Source organism: Trachypithecus francoisi, unplaced genomic scaffold (assembly GCF_009764315.1).
Source record: "Trachypithecus francoisi isolate TF-2019V2 unplaced genomic scaffold, Tfra_2.0 Lachesis_group13, whole genome shotgun sequence".
In the NCBI taxonomy this organism is placed as follows: Eukaryota; Metazoa; Chordata; class Mammalia; order Primates; family Cercopithecidae; genus Trachypithecus; species Trachypithecus francoisi.
Window position 1 is genome coordinate 83,232,189 of NW_022681458.1, and position 20,122 is coordinate 83,252,310.

General features: G+C 34.0%; 1 protein-coding gene across 24 annotated transcripts in view; it reads left to right on the forward strand.

Annotated features, from left to right (window-relative positions):
• BAZ2B (bromodomain adjacent to zinc finger domain 2B) overlaps positions 1 to 20,122 on the forward strand; it is a 343,885-nt gene that overhangs the window by 89,417 nt on the left and 234,346 nt on the right. Inside the window, exon 1 of one of the 24 annotated variants that reach the window (XM_033231359.1) lies at positions 11,891 to 12,264. The exons of the other annotated variants lie outside the window; for them this stretch is intronic. The gene's annotated coding sequence lies outside the window, so the exon portion shown is untranslated. Of the gene's footprint in view, positions 1 to 11,890; positions 12,265 to 20,122 lie in introns of those variants that run through there. 24 annotated transcript variants of the gene reach the window in all.

The following is a 20,122-nucleotide window of genomic DNA, read 5'->3' on the forward strand; positions in this document are numbered from 1 at the left end:
TTCTTAAGCCAACACCTTTCTCAGCCTGTTTTTAACAAAGACTACATTTCTTTTTTTCCCCTGAAATATTTCTTTTTTCACTGTTCTGTTCTTCTCTGTTCATGATGCTTAAATCTTAATGTAGATTTGCATCATGTCTCACCTGGGCTGTCACAGTAACCCCCTAACTAGTGTCTCTGCGCCTCATCTTGCTGTGTCCATGTTAATCATCCTCTCAGTGATGATGTAATTGACATCACAAATCAAACTAGGTTATTTACCTACTTAAACTCCTTTATTATCTTCCAACCACTACAGAATAAAATTTAATCTCATTTACAAGGTATATGAAATCTTCCACAGCCTGTCTCCTGCTTACATCTAAAAGTAATGCCTCAATGTCCCATACTTAGTCTCCAAATGTTAAATGATTTATACTTCCTTAAACCAAGAGGTGGGTATATAGTCCTTTTGCCTTTACTCAGTGCTGTTATCCCTTCCTGACATAGCCTTCCCGTGAGAAGGCTTCCAAGTTATAGCAAAAGTAAACAGAAACACTCTCAAGCTCTTCCTAAGTCAGGTGCACTCATGTATAACTCTTACCAAAACACTGGAAATAATGAAATAAAAATAGATACTTGTGTTTTTTCTGCTGCGTATATCTGATACTGATACTCTGTAACAGTGCTAAGCGCCTAATACTTTAAGTGGATACCCAGTAAATGTTGAAATTATCTTGACTAACTAGTTGAAGTCCTGATGAAAAGATTGTTCAGTTCCTCTTCTCCTGTAGTTCAGAACCTGTTTGGATCATACATTTAAATGTAGAACTATAAAGCTTTTAGAGGAAAATATGGGTGAAAACCTGCAAGACAAAACTTAGTGAAGAGTTCCTCCATATGATGCAAAAACATGATTCATAGAAGAAAGAAATCTGTAATTTGGACTTTATCAAAATTAAAAACATTTGCTTTGCAAAATGCCCTGTTAAGATGATGAAAAGACAAACTACATACTGGGAGGAAATATTTGAAAACCGCTTATCTGACAAAGGACTCTTATCTAGGATACATAAAAACTAAAAACTCAATAGTAAAAAGGCAAACAGTCCAATTAGAAAATGGGTAAAAGATACTCATTTGGCCAAAAAGGATATATGGATGTCAGCTGAACACGTGAAAAGATGTTCAGCATCACTAGCCATCAGAGAAATTAAAAAATGACATATTACCACACACCTATTAGAACAGTTGAACTCTTGCTTGAACCCAGGAATTTAAGACCAGCCTGCGCAATACAGCAAGACCCTGTCTAAAAAAATTAAAATTAAAAATAGCAACAATATGAATTGCTGGCAAGGATATGAAGAAATCAGACTCTCATACATTACCAGTGGGAATGTAAAATGGTACAACCACTCTGAAAAATAGTTTGCAGTTTCAAAAACAAAAGAAACACATACTTTCTATATAAGCTAGTGAGCAGAGATTCCACTACACTCCAGCATGGGTGATAGAATGAGACCCTGTCTCAAAAGCAAAAAAACAAAAACTATTAGGTTTTTTCCTTCTACCTCCCTACCCATATCTGAGAAATAAAGTGTTTCACCTCCTTACTAAACCTAAAACTTCATGCTTTTTTATTTTTACTCACTCCTGCCTCCTCTAGAGGCTTGCTTCATTGATCTCCCAAAAGACATTCATTTTTCTCCCTCATGACTGGTTTAGTTCATTGTTGTCCAAAAGATTGTCCTGGCATGAAGTAAAGTGATAAACAGAAGTGCAAACAAAACCTTAAACCTTCACTTCCCTCAAGTGTTTGTGTTAGCATATTAAAGATATATATCTATGTTAATATAAGTAGCTCTACGTCATTCATTTTAACTACCATATAGTATTTCATTATAAAAACATACCATGATATTTTTATTTATTCATTTTCCAGTATTTCCAAGGTTTTACTCTACAAATAGAACTGCAGTTTACATTCATATACATGACTTTTTATGTGCATGTATGGGAACTTTTCTGGGTGAGATATCTAGAATTACTGTATTATAGTCTACATGCAGCTTTACTTTACTATATGTTGCCTGATTTCTTTCTATATAATTGTACCAGTTTATGTGACCAATGCATAAAAGATTTCTGCTCTACTTTTTCAGCATTTGCTTAATTTTTGTATTCCCACTTTCTGCATATAGAGCCTGCTTTGAAGTTCAATAAATTTTACTTCTACAATACAATTTTTAAATTTCTTTCTCTAACCAGCTAAGAAGTAAAAAATAAATTTATCCCTACTTCTATATATGAATAACTTTTATATTTATCTATCCCCTCATTTCTCACTCTTCTGCCACACTTTAGTACAAAACGTCACTTTTGCCTAAATTATCTCAGGAGACCAAATACTGCAATATCCTTATTGTAAATTTCTTCCTGCTTCAATTCATCCTCCTTAAAACGGCTAGATCAATATTTTTTTTTTTTTTTTTTTAGACGGAGTCTGGCTCTGTCGCCCAGGCTGGAGTGTGGTGGCCGGATCTCAGCTCACTGCAAGCTCCGCCTCCCAGGTTCACGCCATTCTCCTGCCTCCGCCTCCCGAGTAGCTGGGACTACAGGCGCCCGCCTCGTCGCCCGGCTAGTTTTTTGTATTCTTTAGTAGAGACGGGGTTTCACCGTATTAGCCAGGATGGTCTCAATCTCCTGACCTTGTGATCCGCCCGTCTCGGCCTCCCAAAGTGCTGGGATTACAGGCTTGAGCCACCGCGCCCGGCCTAGATCAATATTTCTAATGCAAGTAGTTTACCATTGTTTGCAGCATTAAATTTAAACACTTAGTGTGGTATTTAAGGTAATCTCCAATAAGGTTTTAAAGTACGTTTTCAGCCAAATAAATATCTGTCGCACTATTTTTTACGTATGTCCTTTGTACTAGCCAGACTATATTACTTTACTGATTGATTGAGTCATTCAAACAGTATATACATAACAAGCTTTTATGCTGCCCAGGTATAGGTTGAGTATTCGTTATCTGAAATGGTTGGGTCTAGAAGCTTTTGGGATTTCAGATTTTTTCAGACTTTGGAATATTTTCATATATATAATGGGATATCTTGGGGAGGGTAGATACCCAGGTCTAACCACTGAATTTGTTAGTTTCATCTATACCTCATACACATAATCTGAAGGCACTTTTGTATTATATTTTAAATAATGCTCAACATGTCACATAAGGTCAGGTATGGAATTTTTCACTTGTGACATCATGTTGATGCTCAGAAAGTATCAGATCTTGGAGCTTTTCAAATTAGGGATGTTCAACCTGTATGTTAACTCTTGGGTGTCATAGGTGCTACTGCCATAAAAGGAGCAACTCATGATTCCTGTTATTAGGGAGCTTGGAAGCCACCTTAAGCTTGTCTCAGAATACATCCAGTACTTTTCAGCTTTTGATCCTTAGCTTATGTTCTCCTTCCCCTTGGGATGTCTCTTTTCCTAGTTCCTCCACCTTCTCACTTTTGTTATTCAAATTCCTACACTACTTTGCAAAGCCTACCTCAGGTATCATTTTTTCATAAAGATTCTTTCTGCCATCCTCAGTTAATTTTGCTCTCAGAGTACTTTATTTATACCACTCTTATGGTATAAATGGTAGTATGTTCCATGTATTTATCTTTATTTTAGAGATAGGGTCTCTCTGTATTGGTCTGGCTGGTCTGGAACTCCTGAGCTCAAGCACTCCTCCTGCCTCAGTCTCCTGAGTAGCTGGGACTACCATGTATTTATTTTATTCTTCTAAGACAATAAATAGAGTACTTTGTCCATTCATCTATATTGCTAGCATTTAACATAATGCCTTATAAATGATAGGCCTTCTACTGATTAAAATAATTTAATTGAAGATAACCTTAGTTACTTCTAACTTCGCCAATTGGATTTATTTAGGAAAATATTAATTTTACTTACAAAAAATTTATGTAATTTTAATCCAGTGTTCTTAGCTTAAAATACTACAGAATAAACTTGAGGACTTGCTTTGATAAATAGTAAACTTTGTGATTAGTACAACAACTTTCCCACTTGTTTTTAGACTCTTAAGTAATCCTCTGTAGAACCATATGAATTGGTTGTATTGAAATACCTTGGCAGCTGCTAGGCACCTCCTCTACCCCAAAAAGCAGCTCTTTATTTTCTACTATTCTGGGTTTGTTTGTTTGTTTGTTGTTTTGTTTTTGAGATGGGGTTGCACTCTATTGCCCAGGCTCGAGTGTAGTGACATGATCACAGCCCACTGCAGCCTTGACTTCCCAGCTCATGCAATCCTCCCACCTCAGCCTGCTGAGTAGCTGGGACCACAGGCGTGCACCACCACCACGCCTGGCTAATTTTATTTTACTTTATTTATTTTTTTATCACCTGGCTAATTTTTTAAAATTTTTGTAGAGATGGGGTCTTGCTGTATTGCCCAGGCTGGTCACAACCTCCTGACGTCAATCCATCCTCCCAGCTTGGTCTCCCAAGAGTGTTGGGATTACAGGTGTGAGCCTGTAATCTCAGTGTGAGCCCATACTGGGCTTCTTCACAGATTTTATTTGAAGAAAGGCCTCTTCTGCTGAAACAATTTAAAATCTTGCTAAGTGAGTGTAAATTCTTGTTTTTTATATTTTTTCCAGTAATTTATAGAAACATATTATTTCTGCCCACTTATTCCTCATATTACCACAAATTTTAAATTAGTAGTCCATATGAATGAGACCTTAGATGAATAAGCAAAAGATAGGCAGTGGACTTTGGGTACAACAAATAAATTACTCTCTGAGTATTCTGTTTTTTAATATGGATTTTTGAGGAGTTGTTAGCATATCAGAAATTACTGAAATTGGTGTATAAATTGTTAGATACTCTGAAGCATTTTCTAGATCAGGACTTCCTAAACTTTAATGTACAGAATATTCTGAGTAAGTCTAGTCTGGGGCCTGAGTTTCTGCATTTCTGTTTCTTTTTTTTTTTTTTTTTTGAGACAGAGTCTCACTCTGTCACCCAGGCTGGAGTGCAATGACATGGTCTCAGCTCACTGCAACCTCTGCCTCCCGGGTTCAAGCAGTTCCCCCACCTTAGCCTCCCGAGTAGCTGGGACTACAGGCGTGCCACCACACCCAGCTAATTTTTGTACTTTTAGTAGAGATGGGGTTTCACTATGTTGGCCAGGCTGGTCTCGAACTCCTGACCTCGTGATCCACCTGCCTCGGCCTCCCAAAGTGCTGGGATTACAAGCGTGAGCCACCGCACCCAGCCTTGTTTTTTCTTTTTTTTTTTTTAGAGACAGGGTCTTGCTCTGTCACCCAGGCTGGAGTGCAGCGGTGCAGTCATAGCTCACTGTAACTGTGAACTCCTGGGCTGAAGTGATCTTTCCACCTGAGTGTCCTGAGTTGCTAAGACTACAAGTACGTGCCAACATACCTGGCTAATTTTTAATTTTTTTTGTAGAGACTAGGTCTCATTATTACCCAGGCTGGCCTAGAACTCCTGGCCTCAAGTGGTCCTCCCAGCTCAGCCTCCTGAGTATCTGGGACTACAGGCACACATCACCACATCTGGCTAATTATTATTATTTTTTTTATAGAGATGGGGTCTCGTATTGCCTGAGCTAGTGTTGAACTCCTGGCCTCAAGTGATCCTCCTGCCTTGACCTCCCAAAAATGTTGGGATCACAGGTGTGAGCCACCGTACCTGGCCAAGATTCTGCATTTTTAACAAATAATTTCCATGTTTCTGGTCTGTGGACTGTACTTGGAGTAGCAGTGAGCTAGATGACTTTCCAAACCCTATCACCATGTTTCAGGATTTTTTTTTTTTGTACTAATAAACGTAGGCTTTTGGTATCGCACAGATACTTGTTTACAGTGTCTGTTTCTCTACAGTCTAATGTATAATTTGACATTTTAATAGAAATTACTGGATTTTTAAAGGAAAATCTGTTGTGTATAGATTGATTGATTTTTCTGTGGTTGTGTGGTTTTTTCAAGTCATTCTTCAAAGTTTTAAAAATAGATTTGACAATTAGACTGTCAGTGGCAACTTTCAGAGTTTACATTTAATAAGGAATGTCTAACTGTTTACTTATTTCTGACAGAATTGTAGTTGATACTGCCTTTGGTTATTTTTGCAGGATATTGTTTTAGGTTACACATTAAGGTAGTATAAACATTTAACAAGAAACTTAATCTTCTGTTTGACTCTGGATGTTTTAGTTGGTATAAGTACTGCTTCTTGTTGTTGTTGCTGTTAAAGCTGTTATTATTATGAATTAGTAGCAATTGTATACCAGAGATTAGCCTGTTAATTTTATCTGTAGCACAGGTGAATTGAAAAACCTAATTTGTGTAAATGGACAACCAATGGTATAGATAGCTCTTTAAATAGCCTATACTCAAAAGGATACAAATTGATTCTGGGGGTACATTAATACTTATTTTTTCTTTAAGATATATCACATTAAATACTTTCATAGTTTTGTGCTTTTATTGAAAATTATAACTAAATCATAGAAAATTCCCAGCATTACTTATTTTTGACAAATATTAATTGGTAATCAACATTTTCAGACCAGGATAGTAAGACATTTTTAGGGAAAAGTTTTATTTTATTTAAAAAACTTGAGAATAATTTTCATTTTAATGATTATATTAGCCCTATATTATTTCATTTAATAATTATCAGTAGTCGAAATTGTCGAGGAAATTACATTATTACAAAACTGACTTTAAAATATATTTATTATTTTCTTCTTATTAAATAAGTAAGCACTCACCTTGCAATTAAAGTTTCCACATAGAATTTATGTGAAATATTGATAAAAAATTTTTTGGAGCTGAGATCCAGCAGTTCTCTATAGAAATAAACCTCCTTTGTTACTTCTGGTAGCATCCATTGATTTCTTTTTTCTAAAGGTACACTAATAGTGCTGATAGAAGCAGAACAATTGGAATTTACATTAAAAATAAATGACGAATAAAAAGCAATACATTGTAATATAGAGTTGATTTTGCTTCACCCATAAGTTATAAAATCTAAAGGACAAAAATACTGAAAAGGTCAAGAAAAAAATAAAGAAAGAACAAACGATGCAAAAAGAAAATGACACTGAGGTCTTGGTTTAATACATATGTATTTCAGGTTGATGGTTGATTTCATTAGCAAATCTCATTGTTATGCAATGTCTGTTCTTCTGCAGCAAAATGAATATTGTATTCTCACAGGCTCTGTGTGTATCTATTATGTTGCAATAAATGAAAATATATACATCTGTATCTGTCTTTGGCTTACTCTTTCCATTTTGTTTTTAAGGAAAAGAAAGAAAATTGAATAATCTTTTGTTAAATTTGTTCAAAAGCCATTTCAATTTATATTATGGAAATGTTTCCTACTTTTGTTCTTTGAAGTAAACAATTATAAGGTGGTTAATAATGTAACCATGATAATTATCCTATAACTTTTTAAATGAATAGAATTAATCTTGATTGATTTAAGTTGATAATATGAGATACTTAAGCATATGTTTTCTAACATATTTTTAAATATTAGGAGTGGTTTTCCTTACTGCAGGAAAGTATGGTAAGGGAGTGTATATATTATGCCAAATCTAAAGACTACTCCTTTTACAATAGCAAAATTATATATTGAGATTACTAAGATTTGAATTTTTATAAAATAGGAAGTTCAGAAATAAATTTCAGTGGCTACACATTGGAAGAATTCATTGAATGGTAATAAAGTAGTAAGCTTCATAAATTTTATGAGTTCAAATATGGATCAAACTGTACTGGATGAAAATTGTCATTTAATCTTAGCCATTTTGAGGTTTGACAGTAGCTTACAAAATAGATTTGGTTTTTGGTAGTGTTCTCAAAAGTTGTCTCACAATTGAAATTATTTTGACAAACTTGAAAGTAGAAAAGCCCAAGGTTTGATTAAATATGGGTTGATTGTATACCATGCAGAAATCACCTTTATGGTAAAAAGTTGCCTTCTGGTTCAATTGATGCAATCATAATAAATATCCTAGTTACGCTGAATAAACATGGTCTGTTATAAATATATACAGCAGTTTATTAATGCATTATACTAAGTTTATTTGTATTTAGAGTATTTTCTACATATTGAGCATTTTGTTATTCATGGTGGGTAATCTAAAAGAAGGAATTTGCAGATCTAGTAAGGAGATTCCCCAAATAATTATATAGTAATATATAACTAAATTATGTAGAGAAAGGTTTTATGGGCCCTTCAAATGGAGTCTGAGAGAGAGCCATCCTGGAAGTGATGAGACCTAAACTGATAATGAGGTAGGAGCAGAGATACGAAACAACATAAGCATAATCTGGGAGGCAGGAGGACATAAATTTAGAATCTTTGGGAGGCAGAGAGCAGACCAACCCTAAGTAGTAAGGAAGATATGATTTGCTACAACCTATTTACCTGACACGAAAACCAGAATGCATCATTGTTACATTTTATTAGTGTTCAGTCCAGATACTATACTATGGTAGCGTGTCGTTTGACATGACTAGTAGATCTTGTTTTTTTCTTGTATAATAAAATAAGATAGGAAATTTCCTTTGTATCGATTTCACTGTCTTTCCCCTCCACCAGTAACAAAAAGTAAATATTCTAAAAGTATGCAAATACGAATCTAAATTGATGCAAACTGAATGTGAAGACAGAGTCACATTTATCTACTATAGTTAGAAATACCAAACTGGGGAGGATTACAAATCATCATAGATTGGACTCCCAGCTGTTGTAATGAGCAGGATCGTGGAAGGAAGATCACCAATGAAAAGAAGAACTCATTTCATTGAAAAAGAAAGGTCCCTTGGCCGGGCGCGGTGGCTCACGCCTGTAATCCTGGCACTTTGGGAGGCCGAGGCGGGCGGATCACGAGATAAGGAGATCAAGACCATCCTGGCTAACGCAGTGAAGCCCTGTCTCTACCAAAAATACAAAAAGGAATTAGCTGGGCGTGGTGACGGGCGCCTGTAGTCCCAGCTACTCGGGATGCTGAGGCGGGAGAATGGCGTGAACCCGGGAGGCAGAGCTTGCAGTGAGCCGAGATCGTGCCACTGCGCTCCAGCCTGGGCGACAGAGCGAGTCCGGCCACTGCACTCCAGCCTGGGCGACAGAGCGAGACTCCGTCTCAAAAAAAAAAAAAAAAAAAAAAAAAAAAAAAAAAATGAAAAAGAAAGGTCCCTTATCTTTTGCCTGATCTGGAACCCTGGTTATCACATTTTATGTGATCTTCTGCTGTCATCTAGCATAAGAACCTGACTTTAGAAAATAGAATATGAATTTGGAATTTGAAAATGGAATTTAACATAAGATTCTGGGAATTGTTAGTGTATGTTTAAAGATCCAGATGAGAATTGCAGACTTCCTAGCAAGATGGCTTATTTTTGGGAATCTTTCATTATGTTATCACTCTGACTTGCACTGACGAAATGTTAAAAGAAACTTTTATGTGAAATTTGTTATATTAATTGCTGTAAAGATTCTATTGAGAAAACTGTTGTGTGCTCCATTGTTGCATTTTTGAAAATTATTTTTAAAACTTCTCTCAATTCTAAGTACTAGAGAAGGCTTTGGAGCTTGTTTGTAAATTACATCTTATAGAGAATGAGAATTTTGTAATTTGATCTCGTCTCCCACTTTACTTTGATTGCTAAGGAGCTGAGCCACCCATATCATAGACTTGTGCAAGACCTTATGATAGGTGTTTCTTTGTTCCAGCTTTACCTTGTGTTTTCATCTTTCTCATGTCCTCTTATTTTCCCTTTCATTCATATTAGTTTTAAAGATGACATTCTGTTCTTCTGCTCATAGTTTTGTAAGTCATCTTAAATTATGTTGGAATAAGATGGGATATAAATAATTATGTAACACCTATTTATTGTAGCAGAAGGCAAGCAAGTAAAAAGTAGGAAACTTTCTTCCTCCTCTTGTCTCTCCCTCTGCCTTCCCACCTCATTTTGCACATAGTTCTTAATATGGAGGACTTATCTCTGTGGTTTCTTGGACTTTCCAAAGGATAGGGGAATTCACTCTGAAGCTTTTTGTCTATATAGCACTACTAGGTCCAGTTAAAGAATGCCTGAGAGGACAAGTAGGGCTGAAATATACCCAAGAGAAGGAAAAGGTATATTTCTCTCATTTGTCAGCTCTGAGGGCAAGTCTTTTTCCAACTGGTTTTTGTCCCTTACCTTTTAACTGCATTGTAAACTCATAATATCAAAACTTAATGGCTCTTGATAAAAACTACCTTCAATGAAACCAAATATCATATTTATTTGCTGTACCTCTTTATGTTTTCATTTCATCATGCTCTAAATTTGACACATTATAGGAAGCTAAGATAGTTGTAAATCATTGGAACAATTGAAATAATAATTTTCTGATTTAAAATTTTGTTTTGTTTTGGTGTATGAATTACATACTCAAAGCTACTTATGTGGTAGGAATTACATCTTAAATTTTCTATAAAGGAAATAAGAACTGTGTTTTGCATTCCATGTGACTACTATGGTTTTTAAATTATTTAATGTTAATGTGACCAAGAAATTCAGCTGGAAATGTTAACTTCGTAATCATAGTTTTTTGAAAATTTGCTATTTCATGTGTCATTGTAGTAAATTTTAAGGTGGTGATTAGTGATGTTAGCAACTTAATGTGGTGCAATACCGAATACACACTCCTTGAAATGACATATTACGTATATGTAATGAGACTTGTTCTGAGATTCTATACCCTTGGCACAGTCTTCTCTCCTGGCTGTGTTTTTTGTTGTTATTTATTATCATTCTGTTTTGTTCTATTTCGGTACATTAGAACTTTATTTTGCAAACTGAATAAATACAAACCTAATTTAAGTAGTATAATTTTAATATCTTAACGATTATATTGTTGTAAAGGAGTCTTAAGAGCTTTTTGCATTAAAATTAAATCTTACTGTGTTCATAATAGTTAGGATATTGATGCATGGCCTTAGTAAATATAGAATTTAAAGATAAATGCAAATTTTGTGGATTTACATAATTATCTAGATTTTTTTATAAGTAGTAAATTAGTTTATCATTTTGATGGAGTTGGGTTTTTTGTTTGTTTCATACCCATGGCTAATTTAAGCCAGCCCTCATCAAACTATACTAGAAATTTTAGAGCACGAAAAAACAGCAATTTGGGGGTTTAAAAAAAAAAAAAAACTATGGACAAAGAAACTTAGTTTTCAAGCTAACAATGTTTTTAAAAAATGCTCACAGGTTAAATATTTTACGTTTTGTTTTCTTTTTGATATATGAGTCTAAAATGATGTATAGTTTCAAATTATGTAAACTTTCTGATCATAGGAATTTTTTTCCAAAGACTGCCACATAAATTATAAAGCAGTCTTATTTTGCAGGAAGTTGTTCAAATAAAAAAATAAACTTATGCTTTGACCACAAAACAATTAATTTTGGTCTTTTATTATAACTCAGATATTTACATAGTTTGTTGTAGCAGCTGAAATCTAAAGACTTTTCTTTATATTTAGCAGGTTTTTGAGCAGTTATTCTTATTTGTTTTTTTAATCTTGTTAGCATTGCTTTGTTTTTGTAATTTTTCTGCCAGAAGTGATTTTTGAAACCTGCTTTTAAACAGTGCCAGTTTTCAAGCATTCCTATCATGTGAGTTTATGTGAGGAATAAACCCTTCTTTAAAAAGGAAGAAAGACAGACCTCTTTATTGTCTGTTTAACATTAATAAAATTAAGGAAATAACAATTACTTGAGACATAGCCTTACCTGGCTTAGTTTTATCACGTGAGCATTCACGTTTGCTGGTGATCTAAGTGCTCCACCTGCCTTTCAGTTTGTTTACCAGGAAATCAAGATGTGTAAACTGCAGGAAGTACTATTTGACCCTCTCCGACAGTATCTCATTACAATAATTGCTAATCTCTGAATAAGACAGCCATGTTTTGTGAGTAACAGAGAGAGAGAGGTTGTGTTAGGTAGATTTTAGGTGTTTCAACAAATAGAGCATTGTAAATGCTTACTTGGATTATGTTTTCATGATAGCTTTTGATAAAAGACATATGCTGACCTTTGGGGTCAGCAAAGCTAGGACACAATAGTAGGTATTCTTTCATGCCTTTTAACTGAAAAATATCACGGCTTGTTGTTTTGGAGTGCTGTCACTGCTCTGAATCGAAAGGATAATGGCTACTTCCTGATTAAACCCACTCTCCACAGTAAGCTGTTAATGTTATACTCTATGTCTTTTTCTCCTGTAAATGCAAGGGTATTTGGTGTTTTCTTTACTTTTTAATATTGCTTTTTCATAGAAAGATCTCTTAGAAATATATCCTAAAGTTAAAGTTTACAATTAGAGTAGAAACTACTGTTTAAGTTTGGAAGATTTTTTAAAATGAAAAAGTATTTTTGTTTGGTATCTTAAATCCAACCAGCTCATACACATACTGTAGGTTTTGGTTAAAGAATTTAGCTTTATTAAATAAAGACATTGAAATGATAAATGATATTAAGCTGCCACTTTCTTGCCACTCTAAACAAAATTTTAAAAATAACTTTTGTAGTAAAAAGATTTTTTTTTTAGAGACTTTGGATAAACTCTAATTTTATCTTGATTTAATAAATTTCATAATTCTATTTACATATATTCTCAAAATATATCGATAATTTTAATTATGAAATTAACTTATTCTGAAATTAGCAAAGAGATCCTTATGATATAAAAACAATGTTAAGTATTGAGAATATAAGAAGGGAATATTGAGCTTCTTAGTTTTAATCCTAAATCTGGCCGTCACTCCATCTGTAGTCTTGGGACAATCATTTAAACTGCTTACCTCAGTTTTCTTGTCTACTGCCCTTGTGAGTGCTTAGGTAAAATGTGTATGTTTGTTTATTTCTTTATAGTGTTACAAACTACAAAGCAAATGAATTTCACAAGTATTTTATAAAATGGAGAACTGACTCTGCACGTAGGAAAACATTAGCAGAAACAATAGACAGAGAAATAATTTTTTTTTAATTTATGACTTTAAAAGAAACACCATTACTTTGGCTTTTTAATTTGAAACAGAACTCTTAGTTTCACTCAATCCTTAATATAGTCTTACCAAAGGAATATATATAGGAATATACATGTTGTTGGATACATGACTAAAATGGGAAGTAGAAAGCTTAAAAAGGTAATTTAGTAAAGAATGACAAATATACTTAAAATTATTTAACTTTTTCTTAAAAGTCCTATTTCTAAAAGTAAAATTGTTCAGAGTAGAGGGAAGAATGTATGTATGTATATATTGTGGACATATAAATATAGGTGATCTACATAGTAAGATGTTTAATTTTTAATCTGTAGTATTAGATATGTTGATTATATAAAAAAAATACGATTATGAAAAATCAAAAGTAGTTACTGAAGAATGTTATAGAACCTAACATCTAGGAATGTTAAAAAATGGAATAATGTAAATAGAATCCTACTTTTGTTGAAAGAAGTTAGTTTCTTTCACATAATGCTTATCAGGATTATTTTAGATAACTCAGTAATTTTTGATATAAATTGGCATATTCTGAGGAGATTCTAAAGGTTAAGTTTTGTGAGTATTCTAACTTAGTCAAGTTGTCAAAGTAAAAGTTATAATAGTGCCTCTATTTTAATTTACAATAACAAGTAATTTATGTCATTTATTGAATACTTACTATATGCAAACCTCTGGGCTAATTGTATTGTCATTTAATATTCATAATAATCACATGAGGTGGAGGTACCATTATTACTTCCATTTTTATCAATGAGGAAGTAATTGTAGAGAATTTAAATAATTTGAGTAAGGTCCTTAGCCAGTAAATACCAGAGCCAAACTGAAAACACTAACACAATTCAGAATCCAGAACAGTCTCCAGTGTCATACCCTTAACCATTGTGTTTATATTTTGGAGACAGTAAAGGTGCTTACACATTTGATTCAGATGGTTTTATTTTTTTCATTAATTTATCAAATATAAGTATCAGGCACTTTAAGGAATTAAGGTAATAGCATTACAAAGCAATACAAAATCCCTTGTCTCAAGGAGCCTGCAGTCTAGTGGAAGAGGCAGAAAATTAATAGGCTGTTAACAGTACAATGTGATAAATGATAAAATATAGGTCAGAACAGGATGCTAAAGGTGATGCCAAGGAGAGATATCCAATGTATTGTTTTATTTCCATATTTAATTTGCATATTTGTGTGGTGTTCTAGGTACATGGGAAATAGCAGTATACGAAACTTCCAAAGGTCTCGGCTTTTGTGGCACATATAGTAGGAGTGGAGATAAATAATAATAAGTAAACTGCATAGCATTTTAGAATATGACAAATGTTATGAAGTAAAGAAAAAGGAGCAGGATGTGAAGGTTGGGTGGTGATGGGATTCAGGGACTGAGGAAGGATTCACAAAGAAGGTGATATTGAGGAAAGATTAAGGAAGTTAGCCATGTGGATACCTTTGGAAAGTCTTCCAGGCAGAGGGCATGAGGCAGGAGCATGATTGGTTTGCTCAGGGAAATGAATGGTTGTCACTGTGAGTATGGGTATGGAGAGAGAGAGGGGAGGTATTGTCAAAGGAAATGAGTGAGTGGGTTATTCAAGTAGGGCCTCAGTGGGGACTTTGAGGAGCCACTCCAGGGCTTTCAGTATTTTTAAAAAGGATCACTCCAGTTGCTATGTTTAGAATAGATTGTATGTAAAGAGGCATGGACCACCAGATAGAAGGTTCTTAGAGTAATCTAAATGAGAGAAGGTAGTGGCCTAGTAGCAGTTAAATTCTGGATGTTTTTAAGGTACAACCAAAAAGATTTCCAGATGGGCTGGATGTGAGATGCAAGGAAAGAGGAGAAAAGATGACTTTAAGGGTTTTGGCAGCTGGAAGGATGGTGTTGCCATCAGCTGTGACATGGGGAAGAATTTCAGGTGGAGAAGGTTTGGGATGAGGATGAAGAATCAGGACTCTGGCTTTGGATGTGGTAGACCAAAATGTTTATTAGATATGCAAGTGGAGATGTGAGAAGGCTTTACAGAGAGGGTACAACCCAAATTGAGACTGAAGAATGAATTGGACTTACCTAGTCAAACAGGTAGTTTGTAGTGAAATTTGAGAGCATTTGCTACATACTTGAATGAATCTTGGCATTATCTACTTTGCATATTTACTAATGAAAGTAACATCTAAACATCTAATAAGGAAAAACATTTAAAAAGTAATAAAAATATTTCAAAGAACAAAATTATTCTGGGTAGTCAAGTTTTCAGAGTATTTCACTGACTGCTATTTTCATGAGTTGTACTGTCTGCTTTTACATATGTTGATTCTCACCTTAGTACTGTAAGGTAAATAGTATTTCTGCTTTACATTTGGAGAAACTGAGTATGAGGGAGATTAATATTCCCTAAGGTCATTGATAGATTAGGTGATAGGCCTGGATTCAAATCCAGGCCTTTAGATTCCATTGACCATGCTCCTTATTTTAAAAATGTATGATGTTAAAATTAAAAAATTTTTAGACTTTTGTTTGAGGTCTCAAGGAGTTGTCTTTTTAAAATGTTAGTTATCATTCTGTAGTGTAACACAGTGATACCCTTGGGACGTAAGGTTTTTAGATTCTTGATCAAGGAGTCAAGTCATTTGTTGTTGTTCTTTGAATAACTACAGAACTTTCAGTATAGTTACCTGTTATAGACACTCCCTCTACTCCTGGTTCCCATCCATGTGTATAGTGCTTAATAAGTGCTTAGAAAATTACAGCTGATATTATCATCATCTTTTTCTTTGTACTATACTGTGGCCTTGGGAATCAACCCAAGCTTGTTGGGATCATGTGTCAATTATAAAACTTCAAAGATTAAGGGCACAAAGACATTCTAAATAATGAAGAATGAGTTTTAATCCACACATTTTATCAGCTTGGAGACTATCTTTATTTCCTTTGCTTTTTTGGCTGTTTTTTAGGCAAGTGAATTTGCTAAATAGCTGTGTTTCTTACTGGAAAACCAGTCATCTCTAAGATGCCACTGGGTATTTTCATTGTAAAAGTGAACATAAGTTGTTCAATTTTAGTAGGGAATAAAAATATAGTTGTTCTTTGAAACATACTTACTTTTGAGGTGACAATGCCGTATTTTAAAAACTTAAACCTTTTGCCTTCTGGATCGAAATAGAAGTTATTTCATGTGAGTTAATATACTTAAGAGCAAGTCCTTCAGAGAAACTGCACGAAAGAAATATTTTTATGAAGCCATATCAAACATATAGAAATACCAGTTTTTAAAAAAACCTGTTGTGGATTAAAATAGGATATGAGTCTAAATGGTCATTTTAAGTATATACTAAGGGAATAGGTAGAAACTTTACATTGTCTATATATTTCTGTTCTATAAATACATGACTTTACACTAAGTCTGGTGTTTTGATATATTTCTCAAAATTTTATGCTGTTTTTTCAAAGGAACAAAGAAGATGTATTCATTCTTCCTATGCCTTTCTCTAAAGTTTTCCTTTTATTTTATTATAATAACTTAAAGATTTCTTTAAGTATAACTTATTTTATGGTCATTGTAATCATTAAACAGATTATTTAAGTAAACAAAAATGTTGGTTGACCCCTACAACATTCTTTATTTTATCTAAGTTATCTATGTAATTTCATATTTTAATTAATTCTGCTTATGATTAGAATTATATTTCCTGAGCATTTCTACTTAGTCATAAAAATAGTAGTGTATATGTTACATGTTTGTGTATCACTTCGTTTTAAAATTTGTTTTATTTGGACTATGTCTTTGATTCAGTTGGGGAAAAGGAAATGACTGGTTGATCAGAAAAAAATTTCTGTTCAAAGTACTTTATTAGTGCCTATTTTTAAATAATTATACTGAACTAAATGTTATATCCTTTATAAATTGAAATGTCCAGAGAGGTTGGGTGCAACACCTCACCTCTGTAATCCCAGCATTTTGGGAGGCCAAGGCAGGTGGATCACCAAAGTTCAGGAGTTCGAGACCAGCCTGGCCAATGTGGTGAAACCCCATCTCTACTAAAAATACAAAAAATTAGCCGGGCGTGGTGTCAGGCGCCTGTAATCCCAGCTACTTGGGAGGCTGAGTCAGGAGAATCGCTTGAACCCGGAGGCAGAGGTTGCAGTGAGCGGAAATCGCGCCATCCAGCCTGGGTGACAAGAGTGAAACTCCGTCTTAAAAAAGAAAGAAAGAAAGAGAGAAAAAGAGAGGAGGGAGGGAGGGAGGGATGGGGGGAGAGGGAGAGAGAGAGAAAGAGAGAAATAGAGAAAGAAATGTCCAGAGAATGAGTATTCTGATTTATTTTTTTCTGAAATAGTTTGTCTTAACATTATTAAAATTTAATGTATTTGTGCAAGTATAAAATTGAATTTTTTTTGATGATTTGAAGACATAGAGGGCTACTGGGTCCTGATTTGAAAATCTGCGCTACTACTAATCTAGTTTGGTAAATAAAGTACAAACAAATATTAAATGAGTCTTGATTTGATAATTTGAGCAACTAATCTAGTTGTACAACCAAAGCATAATCAAATATTAAATGTGTTACAGTAATTAAAAAACACCAGAGATGTCAAAAGGAGCATAAGATTAATTGCTCAATGAGTGATATGTAAGCAAAATACTATGAGTTGACAGTAAGAGAGGGGTCATTTGAATGACCAGGGAAAGCTCCTTTAAGGAAAAGGAACTAGAACAGCGTCTTCAAGCACTGAGCAGGACTTCAAACATAAATTTTCACAAATAACTTTATTGAGATATAATTCACATACTATGCAGTTCACCCATTTAAAGTATATAGTTTAATGGCTTTTGGAATATTACATTTTTTTTACATTGCAGTAAAACATCTGTAACATAAAAATCGTCATTTTAACCATTTTTATGTACACAATTCAGTGGTCTTAATTACATTCATAGTGCTGTGCAACCATCATTACTGTCTATTTCCAAAATTTTTTCATCATGCCAAACAGAAACTCTGTAACCATTAAATAATAATAACTCCTGGTCAGATGCAGTGGTTCATGCCTGAATCCCAGCACTTTTTTTTTTTTTTTAAAGCAACTGTTCTTTATTGTGATATATCTCAGCGCATCACATTGCTAAATTTAGGTTGAGCAAAAAGTCAAATATTGGAATCCCAGCACTTTGGGAGGCTGAGGCGGGAGGATCACTTGAGACCAGGAGTTCAAGGCCAGCCTCGGCAATGTAGTGAGACCTCTGCTCTACAAAAATAAAATAAAATAGCTGGGCATGGTGGCACACGCCTGTAGTCCCAGCTACTCAGGCCTTGAGCACAGAAGGTTGAGGCTGCAGTAAACTGTGATCGCACCACTGCACTCCAGCCTGGGTGACAGAGTGAGACCCTGTCTCAAAAAAATTTTTTAAATAAAAAAAAACAGCAACTCCCCATTTCCCTCACCATCCGCTATCTCCTAGTAACCTCTAATCTACTTTCCAGCTCTGCAAATTTTCCTCTTCTGCATATTTTTCGTAAGTGGAATCATATAATGTTTGTCCTTTTTTGGGTTGGGCTTATCTCACTTTAGAGTTTTCAGAGTTCATCTATGTTATAGCATGTAGCACAACTTCATTTCCTTTTATAGTTCAATTTTATAGATATATGTATGTATGTAACTATATACATATAAATGTACATTTATACATACACACTTGTATGTATATATGTACATATATAAACAATTGCTCATATATACATGTACATATATATGTATATTTGTGTATCCATATCCATATATTTGTACATATATACAAATGTACATATATACATATGTTTGTACATATATACAAATATATATAATTATATAAATGTGTATATATATATCACATTTGTTCATCTTTTGAGGGATATAGGTGTACAGGTATGTTTTCAAGTCTCTGCTTTCAATTCATATAGTAATTTTACATTAACTTTTTGGAGGAACCACAAAACTATTTCCAGATAGCTGAATCAAGCATTGATTTTATTCTGTTACACTGTATAGTGAATGTAAAAGATTAGGCTGAATGAATACTGGCTTCAGCACATATGGGCTGTTTTTCTTAAAAGAGAGTAAAAAAGCCGTATGTGTTATGTGTGAAAACATATATATGTGTAAATAGCCACCTCTTAAAGTGAATTTTCAAAAAATAATTAAGCATTCTGGTTGTATGTAACCCCAGTTTTGTAATATTTTCTAGAACATGGTCATTGAGTTTGAATTTCTTAGTCCCTAGAAACGATGTTATAAAAGGATGTTTCCACAAGTAATTAGAATTACTAGTATTTCTGCCTGTTTTTAAGATATCTATTATTTGCCTTTTTTGCATTATAATATAAAATCACTCAATTATATCTGACTGGAAAGTGTTTCCAGTATATTCTTTTTAGTCAGTTTATTTTCCTTCATATATGTTAATGTTTTATATTTTATAAGTGAGAGAGAGGACTATAGTCATTTCATTCAGCATTTTTGAGATCACTCTTACAAGTATAAATTCTGGAATTCAATATGGATTAGAACAATGTTTATCTGTCTTTTTGTAGATCAGTGAGGGACCACTAAGCCAAAAGGCAGGGTTTATTTCACTGGCTTGATAAGGTTATAGGACTGAGGAAATGGGGAGCAATATTAAAATAGGGAAACTTTGACCTAATTACAAGTTTCCCTAAGAGGCATATATAATATCACAAACCCACAAACAGTAATGAATTACCACTTGTGGATTCAATAAGGAAATAAATGGTAATAACAGATATAATGGGTCATACTGATGAGGATATTATTTAGGACATCAGAGAGTAATTTCTGGAAATAAAAGGAAAGCTAATTGGAAGTTTTCTTTAAATTTCTCATCAGGGGGTATACATGAGAGTATGTAATGCATAGGGAGATTGAAATAGCCAGCAATTTTGAGAAAATTGACATGGATAGCTCATGGAACTTTTTTTTTCTTTTGGCAAACCTCTGAGGCAATTTGCCTTAATATGAATTTGAATCTTAAGTAGGAACTGGGAATGA